Source organism: Taudactylus pleione, unplaced genomic scaffold, assembly GCF_031769625.1.
Source record: "Taudactylus pleione unplaced genomic scaffold, aTauple2 ptg000497l, whole genome shotgun sequence".
Lineage (NCBI taxonomy): Eukaryota > Metazoa > Chordata > Amphibia > Anura > Myobatrachidae > Taudactylus > Taudactylus pleione.
Window position 1 is genome coordinate 692,065 of NW_028284899.1, and position 25,436 is coordinate 717,500.

The following is a 25,436-nucleotide window of genomic DNA, read 5'->3' on the forward strand; positions in this document are numbered from 1 at the left end:
TGCTGTCCGGGAGGAAGTCAGGTGTAGGGGAGGGATAACTGAGAGCGGGGACCGCCATCTTTATGCCGGGCAGAAAGTCACCCACCCACCGCCGGTTCCAGCCGTGTGTTGTCGCCGCTGCCGCATGAAATGGGGGGGGGGGAGGGGGGCTGGAACTGAGAGACCCCCCCCCCCCTGACTTTAAACAGGGGTCTCTCTGGCCGGGGCTACAGCGGTTGAGGTAGCCGGGCTTGTGGGGTGGAAGTCTGCGGCATCCACCGGGCAATAGCACAAATACAGCCCCATGTAAATGATCACTAAAACGCAATAAAAATAAATACATTCTATTTATGGCCCCTTATTTTGTTTCAAGTCTCCATTCCAACTGCCTTAAACAGCCACATAACCTGTGATAATCAACGTGTGTGTGTGTGTATATATATATATATATATATATATATATACTGGTAGATTAATTGGCTCCCAACACAAATTAACCCTAATGTGTATGTGTGTGCGCAAGTGATAGGGAATATAGATTGTAAGTTCCACTGGGGCAGGGACTGATGTGAATGGCCAAATATTCTCTGTAAAGCGCTGCGAAATATGTGTGCGCTATATAAATAACTGGTACACCAGCTGAAAAGTTATTAAGTTTTATTATGTGATGTTGACCAAATACAAACAGTGGAAGGCCCAGAACAGGCTCCCTGGGTCAAAGTTCTACCCAGCGTACACCAACAGGAGGTCCGACCCCCCTAAAACCTGGCCAAGATACAACTGGACCACCTCGCATTGGTCTCATCCCAATTGGTGTAGGGATGCATAACTGGACAGACAGGCAAACAATCAAATATACCAAGAGACCAATTAATTATATATACTTTTTTTTGCAGATATGAAATTAATGTATCACTATTTAATCTATTACTATTTAATTGCTTTCCCCGCTTCCACTATCTAGCATGGTGTTTCCCAAACTCTTTCTCCTTGCGATTATACTTGCCAGCAGTTCTGCCTGTTGACTCAATTTATGGTTGCACACCTGTGTTAAAATATTGTGATAAATTACAGTTGATATAGACTTGGAAAGTTACTAAAAATCACAGGAGCGTAATCTTTTTTAGTTACCAGCTGTGTATAGATATCAGGTTCCATGTCTCTCTCATCAGTTGTCATTATTAAATTCTTGTGCCACAATTGTGTCCTGACACACTGGGAATTGGTGATCCAGTATAACAAATAGGAGATGTTGTGAGTGGGAATCTGCTTCCAAAATTGTAAATGTCTAACAACAAGGTGGAATAATTGGTATGGAAGGATCCCTTAACACACAATGGGGGAGGATGTATTATAGCGGCACTTGCCGCTATAACGCTTCCTGCTTCACCTCTTTACCGAGGCGAAGCAGGAAGCACTAACAATGAGATGTATTAACATCTCATCGGCCAGAGCGGTATAAATTCACTGATCTGCGTAGAGCTTTTCTTGTAGGAGGCTACAAGTTATTGTGTGCTACTTAATATCTTTCTATCTAAATCCTGAATGGTGAAAGAGAAGAACACCTTCACAAATGCTTTATAACGGATAGATACTGTACCTATTACAGATATCCTTCAGCTATTGCATCTGATATATTTGTAGCTCAGTGGTGCCATGAAGTGGCATAATGCCTCTTCCACCTGCCCAAAATCTCCACACTAGGGACCTCATTCAGAGCCGCTCGCAAGCGGCCCGATGGTTTGCAAATGTGCATGCGCACACTTCGTTCTGCGCATGCGTGAACGACTCTGTGCGATCGCAACCCGCTCGCTCGCCCAGCAAAGACAGCCCAGTGAAATGAGTGACAGGAGAGGCCCTTTGTGGGTGGTAACGGGCAGGACACTAATAACGGGGGAGTGGGGGTGTGAACGCAGGCGTGCCTGTGTGTTTAAATGCCATTTTTAAGGCGTGCATAATTAACAGGCAGCGTCATAGTACACGTCACATGCCTGTATTTTACACTGAAGTCCTCGCAGTGCTTGCGGAAGGGTAAGGCAACCACAAGCGCTGCGATCGCTACCGATGGTCCTCGATGTACCAATGTCTTAAAACACTTCCTGGAGATGACGTGCGCTAGTGGGCGTCCCTACATAGGCTAATGGGTGTCTCGCTCGCACAGCCAAAGTGGGTGTGCTTATGCCTTGGCGAGCAATCGCTTCCCATGCCGTCACTTTGACAAATTTCATACGCTGGGAGCGAGTCTGAATTAGGGGCCTGATTCAGAGCCGGACGCAATTAGCGCTCGCTCGTCCAGAAAATAGGGGTGGCTATTCAAATGAACCGTTCGCTCTTTGCAGTCTGTTCACGCCTCTAGGTCTGAACGAGCGAACAAAACTTGCGGTCGTTTTTTGGAAAACTATGCCCCCTGGCCGCTCGCATCCTACGTCATGTCCGCTATTTATTAGATTAATCGAGTACATCGACCAGGGTATGAGCTGCTCGCTATTCTTGTGGTTGGTTTTTGCTACCACAATTTTGCGAGCAGTTCTGACTATAAAATAACCCAGTGACGTGGTCAATGACGCTGCTGTTTTAATTATGCACACCCATAAAACGCCCGTTTTGACCTTTAAGCACGCCTGCGATCGGATCTCCACTCCCCGTTTTCAAGCACCTTCCCCTGTTACCACCCAGATACGCCTCTTTCTGTCACTCAAATTATCAGGCATTCGCTATTTTGCGAGCACATGAATTTCGACCGCACTGACTGGTTTGCGCATGCGTATAATGATCCGTATGCATGCGCAGTTGGTCAAACATCGCTCAGAGCGAACGAGCGGCCGCTTACGAGCGGCTCTGAATCAGGCCCTAGGTTCTTTCCTTACACAAAATGACTCCAAGTTAATGTTCCACACCCTTGTAATTTCCCACCTTGTAAAGCAGATAGGAAGTAATAATTTACTTCCTATCTGCTTTACAAGGACAAGACTAGTCTACATGTCCTCATTGTTCATTTCCATTACCTATGAACCTTAGATTAAAACTTGAACGCCTGAGCATTTCCTGGAGATGCGGTCAGGATGCTGGCGGAGTCAGGTTGACCGTCATGTCCGAGGGATGATAAATGTCGGAAACGACCAGCGGGCGCACGCCTCGCAGGTCGTTTTAGACATTTAAATGCCCGATTTGCAGCCGATAACTGAGCGATTGCACGATTACGATGTCGTAATCGTGCAATCGCTCAGTATTATCGGCAAGATGATGGGCACCTTTAGATTGTAAGATCACTTGCTCAGGGCCTTCTTTACCCATTATTTTAAGTCACATGTAATGTGATTCTTTCATGATCCTCTCACTGTACAGTGCTGTAATTTGGTGCTTTTCTAATTAAAGGAAAATAATAATACAAGCATACGTGCATGCAGGGGGATCGGTATGTATGTTCAAATCCTGACAGCGCATGGGCGGCAGGGGTGAAGATCCCGACTGAGGCTAAGGGTAAGTGTTGTTAATCTTTCCCCCCCTAATCCTAACCCTCCTTTAGGGGTGCCTAACCCTAACCTCGCCCCCCAGTGCCTAATCCTAATCCCCCCTCTAAGGGCCTAAACCTAACCCCCCCTTCCCCGCTGCCTAAACCTAAGTCTCCCGGGGGGGTGCCTAACCTTGTCCTCCCCCCGAGGGTGCCTAACCCTAACCCCCCCTTCCCCTAGCCTAAACCTAACCCTCCCAGGGTTGTGCCTAACCCTAAATCCCCCCGGGACCCTAAACCTAACCATCTACCCCTTCGATCGGTAAGCCGAGTGTCGGGCTCCCGGCGTATGTAAAATGACAGGCGTCGGGATTTCGACGCCTATCATTTGTACCTTGCCGGGATTAGACAGTCGGCAAGCCAGTGGTCGGGAGTACCCAGAAACCTCCCCTGCCCGCCGATCAGTAAGTGTAGTACGTGCCGGGTAGTACACACGTACTACCCGGCGGCAGAGTGTTTGTTTTAGCAGCCACAGACTCTCATTGGCTGCTACGCCCACTGCCGGAGCCGGCCTGGAGCTCATGAGCTCCATCTCCCGGCTCCCGCAGTGAGTGATGGAAGAGACGTCTCTCCTATAGTGCAGAGTGGGCCGGGAGGACGGAGGACTGGATAGCGGCATGCACGGGGATTCAGGTAAGTGGTTTTTTTTTTTTGTCTTTGTCCTATATATGTAAGGGGCACTGCATAGGGGTGGGGGCACTGCATAGGGGTGGGGGCACTGCATAGGGCGGACTACTAGAGGCACTACATAGGGGGGACTACTACTGGGGGAACTATATAAGAGGCACTACTGGGAGTACTGCATAGGGGGGCACTACTGGGGGTACTGCATAGGGGGAGCACTACTGGGGGCACTGCATGGGGGGACTACTACTGGGGGCACTGTATATGTAGCACTGCATAGGGGGGACCACTACTGGGGGCACTGTATAAGGTGCATTGAATTGTGGAACCACTACTGGGGGCACTGCATAGGGGGGACTACTACTGGGGGCACTGCATAGGGGGAACTACTACTGGGGGAACTATATAAGAGGCACTACTGGGAGTACTGCATAGGGAGGCACTAGTGGGGGTACTGCATAGGGGGAGCACTACATGGGGGGACTACTACTGGGGGCACTATATGTAGCACTGCATAGGGGGGACCACTACTGGGGGCACTGCATAAGGGGCATTGAATTGTGGAACCACTACTGGAGGCACTGCAAAGGGGGGACCACTACTGGGGGACCTGTATAAGGGACACTGCATAGGGGGGCACTGTATAAGAGGCACTACTGGGGCCACTGTATAAGGGTGCACTACTGGGGCAAAGGGGGTACTACTGGGGGGAGGGGGGTCTTTAATAAATCATAATCTGCCAAGCAATGGCCATCTGATGACATCTCCATCTCTCAGCAGGAGCTTGGTGTGGCTTCTACAGTATGACAGAATGTGCTTTGTGTTGTATACTAGTTACCAGAGTGAGTGGGACCCAGGAATGTGCACAGATGGTTATTCAGATGGGTCCAAATACATCTGTCCTCAAAGTTCCCCAAATAGCTGTTTGGAGCGTGAATATAATTATGTTAATATATGTTAATATAATTATTGGTTGCATAGCTGTTTTAGTTCTCAGACTAGACATAACCTCTATCTTGTGTCCTACAGTTTGTTTTCGTGTTTTGCTTAGCCACAAAAACCTGTATGACCAGAACAAGCAGTTCTCTTCTATTTTAAAGTTCTTTCTATTATCTTTTACAAATCCATATAATTAGTAACTCCATTATATGCATAGATGCAATAAAAAAATGAAAGCTTCTGCGTCATACATGCTTACACTCTGATTTTTCGGGTAACCCGTCGCACCCCCCAGAAAAATAGACACTTCTCCCCCATTCTATCCACTTCCTAGTGAAGAGTGTGGAACATTTTCTCGCGGATCGGCGGGTCCGCGGGTAGGGTGTGGAGCCTAATTATGTGATTATTTGATAATTGTGTAATTTAGCCCCGCCCCCTCTTCAAATATGCCTGAATATCAGTATTTTAAAGTGGGTGGGCGGGGCTTAATGATGCAGATCGTCTGTCCCTCCCCCAAAACAGCCCACCTGCTTCTCCTCCCCGGCTTTCTCCCAGGGAGGAAGTGTCAGAAGTCGGCAAGTCTGTTCTGCATATTAGTGCTCACTGACATGTCACTTCCTTTATTAAATACCACTGGTATGTATTGGGATAGGTATCGCACAACATTGTACCAGAACTTGCACTGTAGGAGTGGTCTCACTTGAGCCCATTTATTATGTCTATGTCAAATCAACACCATTGTGGATCTGTTATGATTTATATTTATTAACGGTCAATTTTAATCAATTTTGATCAATTTAAAATTGATGAAAATCGATCAACGTCGATGTTCTGTTTTTGGAGCTAAATCACACATTTACTAACAGACGATTTTTTTATTTGTTTTTTTAAGTGTTATTAAATGTGTGATTGAGCCCCAGAAACACAACATTGATGTTGATTGATTTGAATAGATTTTAAATAGATCAAAATCGATTAAAATAGACCTTTAGTGGATATACCCGAAGGAACAAGGCTGAATTTATGCGTGTCTTGATTATTTTTTATTACATACGGAATGCACACAATTTAGATTGCATCCCAACGTGCAATGAGGTTAGTAATTCCTGAGTAAGGTCAGAGCTTGTGCAAGTGTGCGTGAGGCTGAGATGTTACTCGATGTTACCGATGGTTTCGCAGTCTTGCTAAGGATTACAGATGTGTGTAAGATAAAGTGGGCGTCCTTATGTTGTGATGCAACGGCATAGCGTTCGCAATGGATTAGCATACGAGACTGCGTGCGTAATCGCTATTGAAATCACAGTTGCGATCCGTAATGAATCAGGCCCTGTATCTTATTATTTTGCTGTTGCACTGGATCTGGTGCACATGTTCAGATGGACATTCTAAGCAATCATAGGGCTGCTCTAATTTTCGATGGTGGGAAATATCGGCTGCGGCATAAGCATAAAGACTCAGGGCCTGATTCAGACCCGCTCACGAATGCATAGCGCTCGCAAGCGGCTTGATGGTGGGGTACTGCGCAAGAAATTCTCTCGCTCCGGGGCTCACTATAAACGGGGCGGCTGTCGATGTTGATCGACAGCTCGCCCCGTTTTGTAGGCGGGGATGGGGGCTGGCTACACAAATGGAGGCGTTCCTGAAGGTACGCCTGCCGTTTGTGGGAGGCACCACTGACATCACCGGTGATGTCAGTGGAGAGCTTCCTGCTCTGTTAGAGCAGGAAGCTCTCTGGGGCTTGCGATGGCCGAGACCCTACCAGCCTACCAAGCCTCGATGGCCGCGACCATCACCTGGCCGCTCGCAAAAGCTGTGGGTGGTCACCCACAGCTTAGCGAGCGCTCTGAATCAGCCCCTCAGTCCGCTGCATTAGCGCCGAGAGGGGGGGAGTGGATACTAATTACCCGGACCAGGGCTTGCTAGAGGGACCCGGCGCCGACCCTCCCCTCCCCTCCCCCCCTCCCTCTTATCTCACACCAGCCCAGCACATGCTGCTGTATCACTCCCTGAGGTGCAGTATAGTCCATGAACCAGGAAATAAAGTGGTATTAAATAGTCTTAAAAACTATGTTTATTGAACAGTTTTATCTGTATGTACATTATGTACAAAAATGTGAAAAACAGACCTTGCAAAAAATAAATATTCAAGACAATATTTTAGATAAATTTACATTATAAATATTTAATATTATAAATGCAGTTTGGCTTTTACAAGGCATCTGTTTTACACAAACTTTAAATCCCATTATGTCTTTTTAAAACACATCCTCTTTTTAATTACAGCTTGTTCCACATGATTCCTGTACATCCTGAGGCATGCACAGGAGAAAGGAAAAGATTCTGCACAGAGCTTCAAGTTTGATGATACAGGTATCAATATAAACCAACCATAAACAATCATTACTCAAATAGTATCATTCAATACTTGTCGGTGGTGCTCCCATAGCCCAAGAAGACAATATATACACAAAAGAAGAAAAGTAGAGCTAGTTGCTGGGGCACTCTTAGTTAAATACAATTAAAAGGTAACTTTTATCATGTATAAATAAAATATATGGTACCATGTATCCCCACAAGATCATTCAAGTACACATTGACCTGATTTAAACACAAGATCCTGAGGTAATCCTCTGGCGAAATATTCAAAAAATTATTACCATTCCAATGGGTATACAATGATATTGGTTAGCAAGAATTGAAATATTTCACCATAACTAGGTATAACAAGTAGGAGTATGGTTGTGGTGCTCTGCCAATCGTCGTTAGGGTCCCGTATATTCCTCTTTAGCCTACGGCACCTGGTATTCCCTGGGGGTCTCCCATCCAAGTACTGACCAGGCCTATCACCATTTAGCTTCCAAGATCAGACGGGATTGGGCAATCTAGTGATGTATGGCTGTAGTGATAGTAAAATGAGGAGAGGTAGATTACCCCCGCATAGGTCAGAGCAAGAAGACAACCAAAAACATAAATGTAGAGCTGTCACGATGAAAAGTCCATTTTATTATTAAAATATTGTGTTCCAAGAAAGTTGACACATGAGCATACTTTGACTGTTACACACAGGTTGTTGGTTGATGGTGTCAAATGAGTAATGTAAACAAATACATATATTGCAGTCTTAATTTGTGTAACAATTTTCAAAGGGGTGTGGTAAATCACACTCTGATCCGGATGGGATAATCACAGTGGATACTCCTGCTTAATAGATCCTCATCAAGAATTACGATATGGTGCACTCATAACACAATAAGTTTTTAAATCTAACAAATCCTCTTCAAATAGAGGTTAGATCGAGATGTGTATATATTGGCAAATATCACAAAATACATTGTATGACTCACCCTTAATCAGAGATGTCAAAAAGCAGCCAATTTCAACTGGTAATAGAGACCACAATTTCCTAGGAATTCTATTTAGATAGTTAAATTTCTTAACACATTCTGGTTGCAGGACACACTGACCCTAAAATAAGTGCATGTCACAATAGTATGGTAACATGAAATCACTACATCCATATAAGTACTCTGTGTGTTATTCACCATGTATCCCTTTAAGTTGCTAAATATACCTGCAACACACGCATGAAGCTAATTGCAGGACACACTGATCCTAAGGCAGGTGCATAGCACAATAATGGGGTAACATAAGATAATTACCTCCATATATACACTCCATGTGTTATTTACAGTGTATCCCTTTAAGTTGCTCAATATATGTACCACATCAAGACTGATTGCAGGACACACTGATCCTGAAGCAGGTGCATAACACAATAGTTTGGTAACATAAGATAATTACCTTCATATATATACAGGTTGAGTTTCCCATATCCAAATATTCCGAAATACGGAATATTCCAAAATACGGAATTTTTTTGGCATGACTCAGATAATGAAACCTTTGATATTTGATGGTTCAATGTACACAAACTTTGTCTAAGGCACAAATTATTAAAAATATTGTATAAAATTATCTTCAGGCTGTGTGTATAAGGTGTATATGAAACATAAATGAATTTCACGTATGTACACAAACTTTGAGCCACAAAATTATTGAAAATCTTGTATAAAATTACCTGCAGGCTGTGTGTATAAGGTGTATATAAGACATAAATTCATGCTGTGTGTATATTTGGGTCCTATTCCCAAGAAATTTCATTATGGTATGCAAATATTCCAAAATACGGAATATTCCGTTATCCAAAATACCCCTGGTCCCAAGCATTTTGGATATCGGAGACTCAACCTATACTCTGTGTATGATTCACATTGTGTCACTTTAAGTTGTTCACTTGCAAACCAGTGTAACAAGACAAAGAATAGAACAGTAAAGTGATACCTGATGGGCACAAACTATATTAGTCTTGGCCCAGAGGTCTCTGCATCAGGGGATATATAACCTGCTCCGTGTATGAACTCATGTATAACTGAAATTGGACACAACGATCCTAGACTGATACCAATTTACCAGTTACATATGCTATCATTGTAAATACGATACCATTCCCATTGTATTGGGAGCTCAAGGTCCAGTCCGTGCACTAACTGACTGATTTTCCCGCTGTAGTAGGTGGTTAGAGGACGCACGTTTCGCCCGACTGAGGGCTTGTTCACCTCGTGTGTGTTACGTCACACACAGCCGCTACTTAAATAAATAGATTACACACATCTCCCGTCTTCCTGAGGCATAGCTGATAAAAATGCCTGTGTTGTCATGCACCCAAACCAAGGAAAATGAACAGCTTAAAAGGATGTAAGAGATTTTAAATTTTATTTTTTTTTCCTTTTAATTAACTACTAAAAGATACGTCAATATCTGAAAGCGTTTTGCCCTTGCTGCACACATAGGGGCGGAAGCGCACATGAGTAAAATGTGTTGAAAAACAATAAAATAAAATTGCGCGCATATGTGAGAATGACAAGATCGGTGCGGGCCTGCACTGATAGAATATGCCAGCTTAGCGCAGAGAATACATCAGACAGCTTACAATTTTTCGAACATTTGTTAAACATACTCTAAAGCAATGGAGAAATTACCTGTCAGACTCAGAAGTGGATTTACAATCAGCCAATCAGAAGTGGTTTGCAAGTGATCGTCATTATGCGCAGCGTGTATTTGCACCCAGCCCTCGGGCATACCTGTATGTTTTACTTACTGTGCCCAGCATACATTAGATCACCCGCTATCTCACTCCAGTCTCAAGCAGGTGCGAATGTCAGTGTAAGACAATCTGCATACGCTCATATTATTATTATTATTATTATTATTATTATTATTATTATTATTATTATTATTATTATTATCGTTTTTGATATAGCTTCAACAATTAACAGAGAACATTTGTCATTGGTATAACTCCATGCCACAGTGGAGCATAGGAGATGTACTAAAGCCATGCCCGCTATAGCTCTTCCCGTTTAGCCTTTTATCCAGGCAAAGCAGGAACCAATAACGCTGAGATGTATTAACATCTCACATCTCGGCCGCTGGAGATGGGTAGAGAACACGTACCTTCCAGCGATCTGTGCAAGACCCTCAGCCTAGTGCTGATGTGCTCTCTTACCTCCTGACCAGCCCCACTGCGCATCTGCAAAATCTCTCAAACATTGTGAGACTTTGTGCGCAGTTGGAACCCCACAGAAGCCGACGCAGGTTAGTACATATACCTGCAGGTAATCCTGCCGATATGTGAATAAACTATAAGCCACAAAAGTGCGCTTAACATTTAATAACATCACCATCGACAGATGTTTGCAGAAAACAAAGAGATAAGTGATTTCCTCTGTTATTTGTTTTCATACATACCGCTGTTTGTTGTAATAGTCAAATGTGCAACAGCAGCAGATAATGGAGACATCTGCTGCTGATTATAGCGCATTCGCCACTTACCACTTCTTCTTACGTCTCCCTATAGGTTGCTCAGAAGGAATGGGATTGAAATACTGGCGATTTAGCTGCCGGGTCAAATCCCGACAGCGGATGCCCAACAGGATGAAGATCCCGACTGGGGCAGGTAAGTACCCTAACCCTCCCCTGTTCCCCCCCCTAACCCTACCTTAGTGGTGCCTAGCCCTAACCTCCCCCCCTAGTGCCTAACCCTAATCCCCTCTTACAGCTCCCTAAACCTAACCCTCTCGGGGGGGAGGGTGCCTAACCCTAATCTCCCCCCCCAAAACCGAACCCTAACCCCACTAGTCTTCCTAATCCTAACCCTCCCCCCTGCGGCTAATGCTAAAGGCGCCCCGGACTTACCTTTGTTCGGGCTGGCATCATCACCTTTCCGGTGTCGGGATTAGCACAGGCGTCGGTATTTCGATGCCTATGTTAAATCACTGGCTGGGATTCCTCTGTCGAGATTGAGTCCGGCGGCCATAACTACATCCCGCTCAGAATGTCCACTGCAAGTAAGCTGCTGAGGCCAGTGAATCTGCGTTGGAAGACGCCCGACCCTAAACGAATATAATTTGTTATCATCACATATGGCAGCAAAATACATTATTTATAAAGGCTATTTATCAATATTTCCTTGAAGGGAAATGTAAAAGTGATCCCTTATATCAATGGGCCGTGCAAGTTCAATCGATCGTTACCAGAGATGGCGTTAATTATCAGGAGCCAGCCTCTGAAAAGCTTTAACATTTTGGAGCCTGATTTGGCACTACCGCTACTACCCAGGGCCTGACTGGCCATCGGGCACTTTCGGCATATTCCAGAAGGGCCGATGACCTTAGGACCGGCTCGAGGAGGGTGGAAAGGAAGAGTCCCCCGTCCTCCACCCCACGGCTCCGGAATCAATATGATCTCACGGAGACAGAAGGGGTGGAGGCGTGTATGGACCGGTGGCGGCTGTGCTGGGCCGGGAAGAGACGGGGGCATGCTGCGAGGCCAGCCCCCGTGACTCGCTGCACGCCCCCTTGAATTAACCACGCCCCCCTTCACAAGCGAGTGTAGGGCGGACTGCCAGGGCTGATATACAGCCCCAGTCCGTCCCTGCTACTACCACAGCAGATACTGGAGACATCTGCTGCGTTACCCTCTAATACACCAGGGAGATACTTTGGGGCGAATTTAATTATCTCTGATAACCCGTTTACAGGGGATAATAAAGCTAAATGCAACTTAACGGGCTCAAATTGTTTGCTTTTCAATTAGCTGCGCATTTTTATAAACCCCAAACTTATCTAGAACATTAATTTTCAGAAAAACACTTAATTTCTATTATTATATCACTGTTATTTAAAAATGCAAAAAATCAGCCATTTGGCACCTTTTTATTTGTATTAGCATTCAAACAGAACAGATCAAATAGGATAGTAATTGTACATAAAAAATATATATCTATAATAGAGGAGGTCACACAATATAGAGCATACAAAAATGAAAGAAGGACGGCCCTGATTCAGAGTGAGCTCTCTGTCAGAGCGTCCGTCCTTCTTCATTTTTAGAGCGGCCTCCTGGCCGCTCGTATAGCTGTTAGTGACCACCCACAGCTATAGCGAGCAGCCGGGAAGATGGTCGCGATGGTTAAGACCATCGCGACCATCGGGCTTGCGACAAGACCCTTGGTAGGGTCTCGTTGCCGCAAGCCCTGGAGTGCTTTTGGCTCTATCAGAGCCGAGAGCACTCCCACTGACATCACTTGTCCCCAGACGGTAGGCATTCCCATGGGAACGCCTCCGTCTGGGCAGCCACTCCCCCGGCATGCCCACCAAAGGGGGCGTGCTGTCACTCACCATCGACAGCACGCCCCCTTTGCAGCGAGACCCGGAGCGATGGCTTGCCCGTCGCTATCTGGGTCTCGCGCATGCGCACGACAGAGCCGCCTCCGTCTTGCGCATGCGCACTGGGCCAACATCGACCCGCTTGCGAGCGCTTAGCGCTCGCAAGCGGGTCTGAATTAGGCCCAGAGTGCAGAAGTTGCCCATAGCACCCAATCAGCTTGTACCTATTATTTAATAGAATGAACCTGATAAACGCTACCTCAAAGCTGATTGGTAGCTAATGACAACTTCTCCACTGGTCCCCTTTTCACGGCTTGATATGTCAACCCCTTAATGTTGGAATGTAGGGCCTATATCTAGTGGTTTCCAGTCCACTCAATTTTTGTGTTGTTTTTTATTTTTATTGAAAACTAAAAAACAATTCCTGCTGTGGAGCATTATAAACATGTTCTAGTGTTTTGCTTGAATATTAGAAACATCTGAAATCATAATAAAATACAGGCATAAGAAGCAACAGAGAAAAATGCAGAAAATACAGTTTTGATTGAATGTGCAATGTTTTGTAGATTGACTGATACAAAGAGAAACAGCCTGTAACAAAGAAAGTCAGAGCGAGAAGCCCCAAATGCAGGCACCAACTCAGAGACACCAAGAGCATCTGCAAAGCCACACAAGAAAGAACAAGACAAAAGAAGATAAGGAAGAAACGGGAAATAAGAGGGGTGGAATGGGGGGATACAGTCAGTATTCCGGCGGCCACGATGCCGGCGCTGATATTACCGGTGCCAAAATTCCGACCCCTGTCACAATCCCTGCGCCAACATCCCAACCGCTGGGATACCGAAGGTAAGTAGTGGGGTGGGGGAGAGGGTTAGGGTGTGGGGTTAGGCACTAGGAGGAGGCTTAGGGTTAGGCACTAAGGGGGGAGGGCTAGGGTGCAGGGAGAGGGAGGTTAGCTTCAGGCAGTAGAGGGGGAGGTTAGGGTTAGGCACCAAAGAAGGAGGGTTAGGGTATGGAGAGGGTTAGACTACCGAAACACAAGTGTCGGTATGCTAGCTCTGTTGGTATACTGGTGTCGGGATTCTGACAGCCGGGATCCCGACTGCTGGCATCCCATACCGATTCCGGAATGGGTATGCTCAACTACACGTGCACTAAATGAACACATATGGAGCAGAGGAGGCCATGAATGGGATAAGAATGGGGCTGGTCGGGAAGAATAGGGGGGGAAGATTATATCATGGCTCTTAAAGAGTGGAGAACTTTACCATAGAAACCAATCAGCTTCTACCTATCATTTCATAGAATGTACTTGATAAATGCTACATCAAAGCTGATTGGTTGCTATGGGAAACCTCTCCACTCTATAGCAATCTTGTATATCTCTTTTTTTACATATAACCTTAAGAGAATAGAGGGAGACCACTCACACAAGATGGGGAAAAAACAGGGCAGAGCCCAAAGTCACAACTGTCTTAATAAGAACCATTTAGCAGATTCAAAAACCTTCATAATAGCTGAGCAGATGGTAATGAATCCAAGAGGGTCACCATTTCTAATAAACATCTATGACAGATTTTACCTAGGGGCTGCAGCCCCTCTAGTAAAATCCTTCACTTTAGTGCTACACGGTGGCTGGAGTTGGCTTCCCATTGGAAGCGCCACCTGCCAGTCACACACAGGACAGGCAGCCCAAGAGGAAAGTGTCTCCTCCCCCTGGGACTGTCAGTCCGGGCTGCAATTTGCAGAGAGCCGTTTTCAGTGGAAGCCGCTGCTCTGCCTTTCGGGCAGCCCTACACGATATCTCAGGGCTACAGTGAATGCAGCCCTGCTGAAGGCGGTGACATGTGCATGCGCCGGTCCTTGCACCTGCCATATCTATTGCGTAGGCACTGGGTCCTGGACGGCCAGACCAGCAGCAGCGGCAGCCTAGGGATGGCCATCGGTGGTGTTACCATCGATGGCAAAATAGAAAGTAGCCATCGATGGCTACAAACTATTCAATGGATAACCATCAATGGTTTCACCACTGGTCATCCGTTTTGTGACTGACTGGGGACGGGACTTTGCGGGTGCCGGGGGCGGAGCTATGCTCTGAGTCCCGACACCTTGTTGAAAAAACAAACATTCAGTTATGCTTAGACATCGATGGAGGGAAACATCTGGTTCTTCCCCATCGAGGGCAAAAGCATTCGACATCGACCATAAGCCATCGAGGATTAAGTATCAATGATGGATGATGGCCATCCCTACAGCAGCCCCCCTCAGGTAAGAGGGCAGGAGCCCACCACCTTTAATCAAAGGCTGCGTACAAAATAATAGTCTCCCTTCTTAATGTCTTCTTCCCTCACAGAAGATGAGAACCATAAATCTATATCAGTATCAGATGTATGCGCCCTGATCAGAGAATATTACCTCTGTGACCCTTTAGATTTAGATATATGGAACTTGATAATGATGTTGGACTCCATTATTTATGTTTGCATTAATGTGTAGCAGGGGGTCTTTAGCGTAACACAATAAGCCTTGAATGGAGATAAAGTGAACGGAGATAAAGTCCCAACCAATCAGCTCCTAACTGCCATGTCACAGGCTGTTTGAAAAGTGACAGTTAGGAGCTGATTGGTTGAGACTTTGGGGTCTATTTACTAAGCAGTGTTAGAAGACAGAGTGAAAAGTGATAAGGTGCCAGCCAATCAGCTCCCAACTGTCATTTTTCAAACACAGCCTGTGACATGACAGTTGGGAGCTGATTGGCTGGCACCTTATCACTTTCTTATCACTTTTCACTCTGTCTCCTAACACTGCTTAGTAAATAGACCCCTTTATCTCCATTCACTTTATCTCCATCCATAAGGCTCTAGGTTAAGCCTCAATGGGTACAGGGAACTCAGGAAGGTGAATTTTTAGCGTTTGGCCCCTGTAGTTTATACCATTTTCAAATGGCTTTTAGCCAATGGAGACTCCAGGAGCAGGAGAGAGATCTTTTGATATCTCTCCCTCTATCTGAGCCTCTGGCCTGGAAGCTGACACTGTCCGCATAAGCAATGTCAGCTTCCACAGGAGGAGTTTCACAAACGTGAAAGACTTCTACAATTTTCCCAGGGATATTGGGCCTGATGCTATTTGCGGACGGTCGTTCCAAAAAAGGGGCCGGCTATTTAAATTGAGCGCTCGCTCTTTGCGGTTTATTGACGCCTCTATGTCTGAGCGAGCGAGCGAAAAATACGCTCGCTATTTTGTAAAAACGCCCCTTTGCCGTTCACATCACACGTCATCTCCGGTATTTATGTGATTAATCGGGTACATCGAAAGGCGTATGAACTGCTCGCAGTGCTTGTGGTAGGTTTTTCTGACCGCTATCACTGCGAGCAGTTCAGGCTAAAAGACAACCAAGTGACGTGGTCGATGACGCTCCTTTACTAATTATGCACTCCCATTAAACACCCTTTTGACCATTAGGCACGCCTGCGTTCGGATCTCCACTCCGTTTTCAAGCACCTTCCCCTGTTCTGTTACCACCCACAAACGGTACATTCTGTCACTCAAATTAGCAGCCCCTCGCTGTTTTGCGAGCGCATGATTTCCGATCGCAATGAGTTTTGCGCATGCGCATTACGACCCATACGCATGCGCAGTTGTGCGAACATCGCTCAGAGCGAACGAGCGGCAGCTTACGAGCGGCTCTGAATCAGGCCCATAGCTTGCAGGGACATCGGTTACTGCAACCGTTTTCCCTGCGAGTTCCACTTTGCACGTAGCGGGGATGTTTTAATTAAAAATGAGACTATCTCCTGCGATACGGATACTTAATAATCACAGCAGTTCCGCAACTATTGGTACATAGACACCATAATGTATGAACATAATGGGGCTTATTACTGAAAACTCGTATAAAGTAGAAAGGAAGATGAGTATTTCTTCTTCAGGGTCCATAGGGATCCACAGGGATACCATGGGATATTATGGTTGGAGAGATCCAGGCACCAAACAGTCAGGGGCAGAACTATGGGAGACAATGGAGGCGCCTGCCGCCGGGCTCCAGTTGTGAAAGTGCTCCTCCTCCATTGTCCACAACATATTCACCCCATTTAGGGCTGTAACTATGTACCCGGAGTGTACCGTTATGGCTGCCCAATACATGGCACCCCTTCCCGGCACCTGAGAAGCCACCATACACTAGTGTAGAGCTCCATGTCAGACCATCAGCTGCTGCCTTCATCTATCTATAGCCTGTCTGCATGCAAATTGCTACATTACAGTGTCAGCGGCTGTGAAGGGGTCGGGGGCACCAAAGTACAACTTGCCTCCAGGCGTCTGGGATGAACTTACGCCACTACATACAGTTAAAGCTTCAGCTCCCAGGATGCCTTGGGTCCTCCTCCATATATACCCCGCACCTAGCCATAGGTACATAGGGCTTTATATCCTACCACTCCTGGTGTTTGTCTAGTTGATTTAGAGTCCATTGTAATTATATTACATATGTGATTGTTTGCTAGCTGCTGTTGACACTGTCTTTTATTTCTGTCTGTCAATTATAACTATCACCATTTTTTTCTCTCCATCCTTTTGGGGTGGAGGTTTTTCTTTGAGTACTTTGCATTCATTTATGATTTTGTGAAGGCTGTCACATAGCATTGCATTTTATTACCTTTTTTTAAACATGTTAAAAGATAAAGGTAAACAGGAGGGGAGCCCCCTGTGCTGGTTTCAAGTAAATCATGTATGATTTATGTATCCTCTCAGGATATTAAGGATGGTTTGTGTGTTGTCTGTCATAAAGAGCCACCTCACCAGTCCAGTTTACTTGTCTCTGGACAAGAGCCATCTTGGGTATCCTCTTTGTCTCAGGTAATGAGGCAGTTTTTGGATCGTATGGCTGCTCCCACGATGCCTCCTTGGATGGGGTGTCCACAGCATGTTATGTTTGCACCTCCTATGCATCCTTCCTGGAAGAATGTTTATGGCCATTCTAGTCAGAGTATGGCATCTAATGTTGAAAGCAGACCGGTAGTTACTAAGGCACCTAAGTGGAAGTTATCTTTTTACCAGTCTGCTCAACATTTGGATTCAGACGCATCATTGAGTAATCAGATGATGCGCAGGGTTCATCTCCAGGGTCTAGCTAGGGGGAGGAGGACCATCCATCCACAGTGGATGTTCCTTCTTTGGTGAGGGCGGTTAAATCAGTCCTAGATATTCAGGATGGTGAACCAGCTCATAGTAAGAAGGCTCCAATGCTTAATCACCACCGGAAGGTTGCCAAAACAGTTTGCTGCATCTGAACAGCTCACTGACCTTATGGATGAGGCATGGGGTAACCTGGATAAACGATTTTATGTGAATAAAAGAATAACATCGTTGTATCCTTTCTCAGCTTCTGTATGTAGTAAGCGGGAGGTACCTCCTACTGTGGATGCTCATGTAACTCATTTAATCAGAAATGCTGCATTGCCTTTTCCGTCAGCATCTTCTCTGAAGGGTTCCACAGATAGAAAAATTAAAGCATGTCTTAAGGCAATATTTTCTTCATCTGGAGCTGTTACACGTCCAGCTATGGTTAGAGCCTGGGTAGCCAAAGCTGTTGAAGAATGGATGGGGGCATAGTAAGACTCACTACCAGATGCTACAGAGAACAGATTATGTATATCTCCCACATACGGGATGCGGCTTCCTATCTGGGAGGAGCTGCAGCAAATGCTGGAATTTTAGCTTCTAAGGCATCAACAGCTTCAATAGTGTCATGTAGGGTCCTTTGGTTAAGATCCTGGAAGGCTGATACAGGATCAAAGAGGGCGCTGGAAGTCTTACCTTTCTATGGAAAGATACTTTTTGGAGCAGAGTTGGATAAAATAATAGCTCCTCTGGCAGCTTAAAAATCAGCAGGCCTGCCATCTACACCGACTATAAAGTCTAGGCAGGTTTCTTTTCGGTCCTTCTATCCTCAGGAACGAGCAAAGGAACAGTGGCCCTGATTCAGAGCCGGACGCTCCGACAGAGCGCTCGCTCTGAATCAGGGCCATCCTTCCTGATTTTAGAGCGGCCTCCTGGCCGCTCGCATAGCTGTCGGTGACCACCCACAGTTATAGCGAGCGGCCAAAAAGATGGTCGCGATGATAAAGACCATCGCGACCATCGGGCTTGCGACGAGACCCTTGTGGTAGGGTCTCGTCTGCCGCAAGCCCTGGAGTGCTTTTGGCTCTATCAGAGCCGAAAGCACTCCCACTGACATCACTTGTGATGTCAGTGGGGCTGGCCCCAGACGGTAGGCGTTCCATGGGAACGCTTCCGTCTGGCCAGCCACGCCCCCGGCACGCCCACCAAAGGGGGCGTGCTGTCACTCACAATCGACAGCACGCCCCCTTTGTAGCGAGACCCATAGCGACGGCTTGCCCGTCGCTATCCGGGTCTCGCGCATGCGCACAACGGAGCCGGGTCCGTCGTGCGCATGCGCAGTGGCCCAACACTGACCCGCTTTCGAGCACTCAGCGCTCGCGAGCGGGTCTGAATTAGGCCCAGTATTCCTCTAGGCTGACTAGTTTTCGCAAGACAACAAGGTGACAAACTAAGAGGTCTGGCCCGGCAAGATGTCCAACTTCTAAACTAGACGACAAACTCTCGGCCTGATGGGGCGGGCCTCCTCCGGGGGGATCCCAGGGTGGGAGGCAGACTTCTTCAGTTTGCGGATTATTGGCATCAAACAACAACAGATGCCTGGGTCCGAGAAGTGGTCTCTCAGAGGTATGCCATAACTTTCAAGAGGTATCCTCCCCAGAAGTTTTTTTGCACAGATCCTATCAGATGCGGTCAAGGCCTTAGCCTTTCAGGAAGCCTTTCCCGGTTCCTGTGTCAATCTTTTTCTGGTTCAGAAACCGAATGGGGCCTAACGCCCTATACTAAATCTAAAAACCCTCAACAGGTTTATCCATGTACCCAAGTTTTGTATGGAAACATTACATGGTGTCCCTGGCTATTCAGGATGCATATCTGCATGTTCCTATTATACCATCCCACCAAAGTTTGCTGTCGTTCAGCAACATTACCAATTTCAGGCTCTACCCTTTTGCCCTATCTACGGCTCCCCAGGTATTTACCAAAATAATGGCAGTCATGACGACCTATCTCTGGCGTCTAAAAGTCAGAATTCTGCCATATCTGGACGACCTTCTGATATTGGCACAGACTCTGGTTGTTTTACAAAGCCATCTTTAACTGACCATACCCTGCCTACCAAAGCACACCTGGATAATCAATTGGAAGAAATCATCACTTTCCCCAACACAGCAGATGGTACGTCTGGGAGCGTTGCTGGATTCTCGGACACAAACGGTGTTTTTGCCAGAGGACAAGATTGTGGCCCTATCATTGCGAATACGCAAGCTGCTTCACAAGTGAAGGGTATCAATTCTGTTCGCAGTGCAGGTCCTGGGATCAATGGTATACACCTTTGACATGGTGGGGTATGCTCAGTTCCATTCCAGGCCTCTGCAAAAGTTGATTCGCTCCAAGTGGAATGGACAGTATCATCTAATAAGGCATCAGAGGATCATTCTCACTCCACAGGTTTGTCACTCTCTCCTGTGGTGGCTGAGAAAGGATCATCTGAACAAAGGGCGCCCATTCTGGATTCCAAATTGGGTGCTTCGCACCACAGATGCCAGTCTTCGTGGATGGGGGACAGTGACAGGTCATCACACCTTTCAGGGAAGATTGACAAATCAGGAAAGTCATCTGCCAATAAACATTCTGGAACTGCGAGCAGTGTACAAGGCACTTATTATGGCACAGTACCTGCTCCAGGGCAGGCTGGTCCAGATTCAGTCCAACAATGCGACTACAGTGGCCTACCTCAATCATCAGGAAGAAGTTACGCAGCCATGAAAGAAATGATAAAGGTTCTGATTTGGGCAGAGCGTCATCTTCCGTCCATCTCTGCAATATTCCTTCGCCGGGAGTACTCAAATGGGTAGCAGACTTCCTAAGTCGCCAGGACATACATGCCAGAGAGTGGTCTCTCCATCCAGGAGTGTTTCAGCTCCTGGTAAACAAATGGGGTCTACCAGAGATCTCATGGCATCACGTCACAACCACAAGGTCCCCAGGTACGGGTCCAGGTCCAGAGACCCATCAGCAACCTTCGTGGACGCACTGGCAGTAAGATGGGACTGCATGCTGGCGTACCTCTTTCCGCCAATTTCTCTCCTCCCAAAAGTTCTCAGGAAATTCAAGCAGGAAGGCATAACAGTAATACGGGTGGCTCCTGCTTGGCACAGATGTCATTGGTTCACCGACATACAAAATCTGTCCGTATCCTCTTCCTCTATGGCAAGATCTGCTAATGCAGGGTCCCTGCCAGCACCTGGACTTACCTAGTCTGCCTTTGACATCCTAAGAGCAAAATGTTTTTCCAGTTCTGTTATTCAGATGATGCTTAGGGCACGGAAGCCTGCCTCTGCCCGCATCTATTACAGAGTTTGGCATTCTTTTGATCAATGGTGTTCCCATAGGAAGTATTATCATAAGATGTTCAGGATTTCCAGGATTCTGGCTTTTTTTCAAGCGGGGTTAGACAGTGGTCTCCGCCTGGCCACTTTGAGTGTGCAGTGTCAGTCTGGTTCCAGAGGAAGATTGCGTCATTACCAGATTTTAGAATTTTTTTCCAAGGAGTTCTGCAAGTTCAGCCTCCTTTTGTTCCACTGGTAGGACCGTGGGATTTGTCTTTGGTTCTTAAGGGGCTACAAGCTCCCCCATTTGAACCTCTAGACTCTGTAGATTTTAAGTGGTTGACAGTGAAGACATGTTTTCTTCTCACTATCTCTTCTGCTCGGAGTCTCTGATTCGGCAGCGCTTTCTTGTCGCTCCCCATTTTTTATTTTTTCACCAGGATAAAGCTGTTCTTCGTACAAGGGAGGATTACCTTTATAAGGTAGTGTCCCGTTTTCAGGTAAATAAAGAAATTGTAGTTCCAATTTTTCAGGCTCCAGACCTCTCTGTAGGTGAAGCCTCCCTAGATGTAGTTTGTGCTCTCCGTATTTATGTAGAGCGTACAAACTCTGTTAGAAAATCAGATGCTCTTTTTGTATTATATGGTTTTCACAAACAAGGATGGACAGCTAATAAGCAGACTCTGGTGAGATGGCTACGCATGACTATCTCTCAGATGTACACACAGGCAGATCCCTGACCCAAGCACGGTGACAGCATATTCTACACGGTCTCTAGGGCTATCGTGGGCATTTAGTCATGGTGCCTCTGCTGAACAATTGTGCAAGGCAGCCACGTGGTCTGTCTACGCTTTTCTTATGTTCTATGCCTTTGATACTTTTGCCTCTCAGAATGCTTCCTTTGGGCGGCGATTCCTCCTTTCTGCTCAGGGGCGTCCCCCACCCTAGGGGGAACTGCTTTAGGACATCCCCATGGTATTCCTGTGGATCCCTATGGAGCCTGAAGAAATTTAGAGTTATGGTAGAGTTACCTAGATAACATAGGGTCCACAGGGCACCCACCCGGACACACTTGGCTGCATGGGTAATCTTTTCTTTCGGTCACAGATTCCCTCATTTTGTGTAGGAGTGTTTCTGGTGTACGATTGCGCTTTCTTTTCCTGCCTTGAGGCTTGTTAACTAAACTGAAGGCCTATGGCTAGAGGCGGGGTATATATGGAGGTGGACCCGAGGCATCCTGGGAGCTGAAGCTTTAACTGTTTGGATCTCTCCAACCATAATATCCCCATGGTATCCATGTGGACCCTATGGACCTCAAAGAAAAGGAGTTCTCTAGGTAAGTCTACCATAACTCTAATTTTTCCATAACAGGTCAATCAGCGGTTTGCTTTCATGTTCTAAACGTCATAGGAAGAACGTCAAAATCTGACTGGTTGCTGTAAACAATATAGCATCTTGCTTTTGCACCAGATTTCAGAAGTATACCTGATTCTACATACTCCATAGTTACCACTAAAACTGCCTTCATATTCTGCAGTTGGTATATGGATCCGTTCTGAGAGAATAAATAGTGATTTCAAATCCTAATGGAGAATGTTGCATAATGCAAAAAGCTAGCTGCAATAACATCATATGATCTTTTCCAAATAGGTTGCTTGTCACTGTGAACATAAGCATGACAGGTTAGGCAAACATAACAATATTCTACCCATATATGGAAGGATATCACATTACTAGCATTGATATTTGCACTATGGTGATACAGCTGACTAACAGTTCTCCTGAATAATACCGGAACCCAAACAACAACGCAGAAAGTCTGTCTAGTGCTTCTCAACCCCCACGTATCTTCAGCAGGCCATGTGTTGAGGATTTCTGCATGTGGAAGCAGGTGGGATAATTACTGACCAGTCAAAATAGAATAACCCACCTGTCCATGATTAATGCATACTTGCCAACTCTCCCTCATTGTCAGGGAGACTCCCTGAAATAGTAGCAATCTCCCTGACTCCCCAAAGAGTCTGACAATCTCCCTGATTCTACCTCACCCCTATTATTAAGCTGTTATATATTACAGTACATTCAATTGGGATCATTTGTATCTTTTCCCTGCATTGGTTATAAGGCACAATGATCCATATGGCTACATTAATTTTCTAAAACGTTTTCATCAACAAATAGATCTTACTAACTGCTTTGGGGCTCGTTTATATTTGGCTATAAGTTAATTTTATGACACGCCTCTCAGATGTAGCAGTACACGCCTACTTTACCGCCACGCTCATAGGTGTTGCTTACACAATCTCCCTGAAATTATTTTATTAATGACATCCACAAAACATGACCTGTTGGTGTTACCTGAGGACTGGCGATGAGAACCCCTGCGATACATTGTGCAAGTACAATACGTAGACAAAAGTGATTGGACACTGACAGCAAATATATCAAGATTTTATTGACGTCAGTACTTTGCAGTAATCACTGCACGTGGTGGACCTACAGACACCCTTCTTGGCAAACTGTCCACAAGTTCCTGGACAACAGCGGGCGGTATGTTTTACCATTCCGCCTACAGTACAGTGACCAACTGTGACACTGAAGGGGGTTGAGTTGGCCTAGAACGCACCAATCACTCCAATTCGTCCCAGTTCTCAACGGGGTTAAGATCTGGACTCTGAGCTGGCCAGTCCATCCGGGTTACCAGTCCAGCCTCGCCCTGTAAACATGACAGGTGGTTTTGTCGTCTTGATGAAAACATTTGTTGTTTCTGTAGAACTGCCACAATGTAGGGAGCACAGAGTTATCGAGAACATCTCTATACTTCTCAGAGGTAATGTGACCATGCATTACAACTAGTGGACACATGCCAAACCAGCTGAAAGGCAGGGGGGAGGGTGTAATCACTTTTGTCTACATAGTGTAGTATAGGCACCAGATTAACTACTGCTAACCCCACAGTATCTTCAAACCACCTCCCACTTAAAATAAATATATATTTAAATCATTTTAACTGTCCTGTGCAGTCGCATCATTATATAATCGAGGCGCATACATTAAAATGGGGTTGGGTATAGGATGCTGGCGCACAGAATCCCGGCGGTCAGAATTCCAACGCTGGCATCCTGGGAGGGTTAGGCTGCAGCGGGGGAGTGGGAGAGGAGGATTAGGATACTTACCGACAGCTGTCAGTATACTAACCCTGTCGGGATGCTAGCGAACAGATTTTGACCATCGGCGTCACGTACCCAAACCATAACCGATATCCCGATGAATTTCAGCTGGCCTATTTCCCTCACACTGATATTTCCCACCTTTACCCAAATACAGTGCTTTGTACTTTTACAGTGCTGAACACTAGTTTAACAAATGTTCATTACAGTAACTCGTGTTTTTATAATGCAGAAGTGTAGAAATACTGTACATAGAACTGGATAACGGTTTACATTGGGAGAAATTATTTTTAGAAATTGGTAATCGGTTGACATTAAGGTCATCAGTCAGGATGTCGACAGTCACTTGGTCATCATCCAATAGGTCGACATGCATTTAGGTTAATACGTTGAGTATATCATTTAACATGTCAACATTAAAATGTTGACATATGGTTTTCTGCTGATTGTTAGTTAGGCTAAAATAGGTTAAAAAAAAAAAAAAAACATGGAGAATAGTTTTCAACCTTCTGAATGTAGACACGTCATACCAAACCCTTGGAAATTAACCTTTTTACTGTACAGTTTTTTTTTTGTTTTCCGTTTTACATGCATGAACAAACTAACACAAGATCATTATTTTTACTTCAACTGTGTGGTGGTTTCCTACTTTCCTGGATTTTACACTAATTTTCCCTGTAATAACAGAATCCTTTCACTTTGTATTGCTGCCATGAAACTTTTCTTCTAAACTATGAGATTGTGAAAATTCTAACATTTTAAGGGAAACGTACAAATTAGGCGTTATATGCCAAGACAGAGGGCCTGACACAATTACCCATGCACAGTGGCACTAGGAACTCATGGATAATACCTTTTACATTTGCAGCAATAACCCAAATTATTGGACGTGAAGGTGCAGCAACCCAGGTTACTGTGCAGTGTGACAGGGCCAGATTGAAATAAGCCAGGTGGAGTGACCCGGCATTTCAACCCTGGTCACAAAAAGGACTGAACGTGTTCAACCCTGCTCGTGATGCAGTGTGAAGGGTAACCAGAGTCG

General features: G+C 45.7%; 1 pseudogene; it reads right to left on the reverse strand.

Moving 5' to 3' along the window:
* Positions 1–7,839: 7,839 nt before the first annotated feature.
* Positions 7,840–7,957, reverse strand: LOC148501865 (5S ribosomal RNA; annotated as a pseudogene).
* Between the last annotated feature and the right edge of the window lie 17,479 nt (positions 7,958–25,436).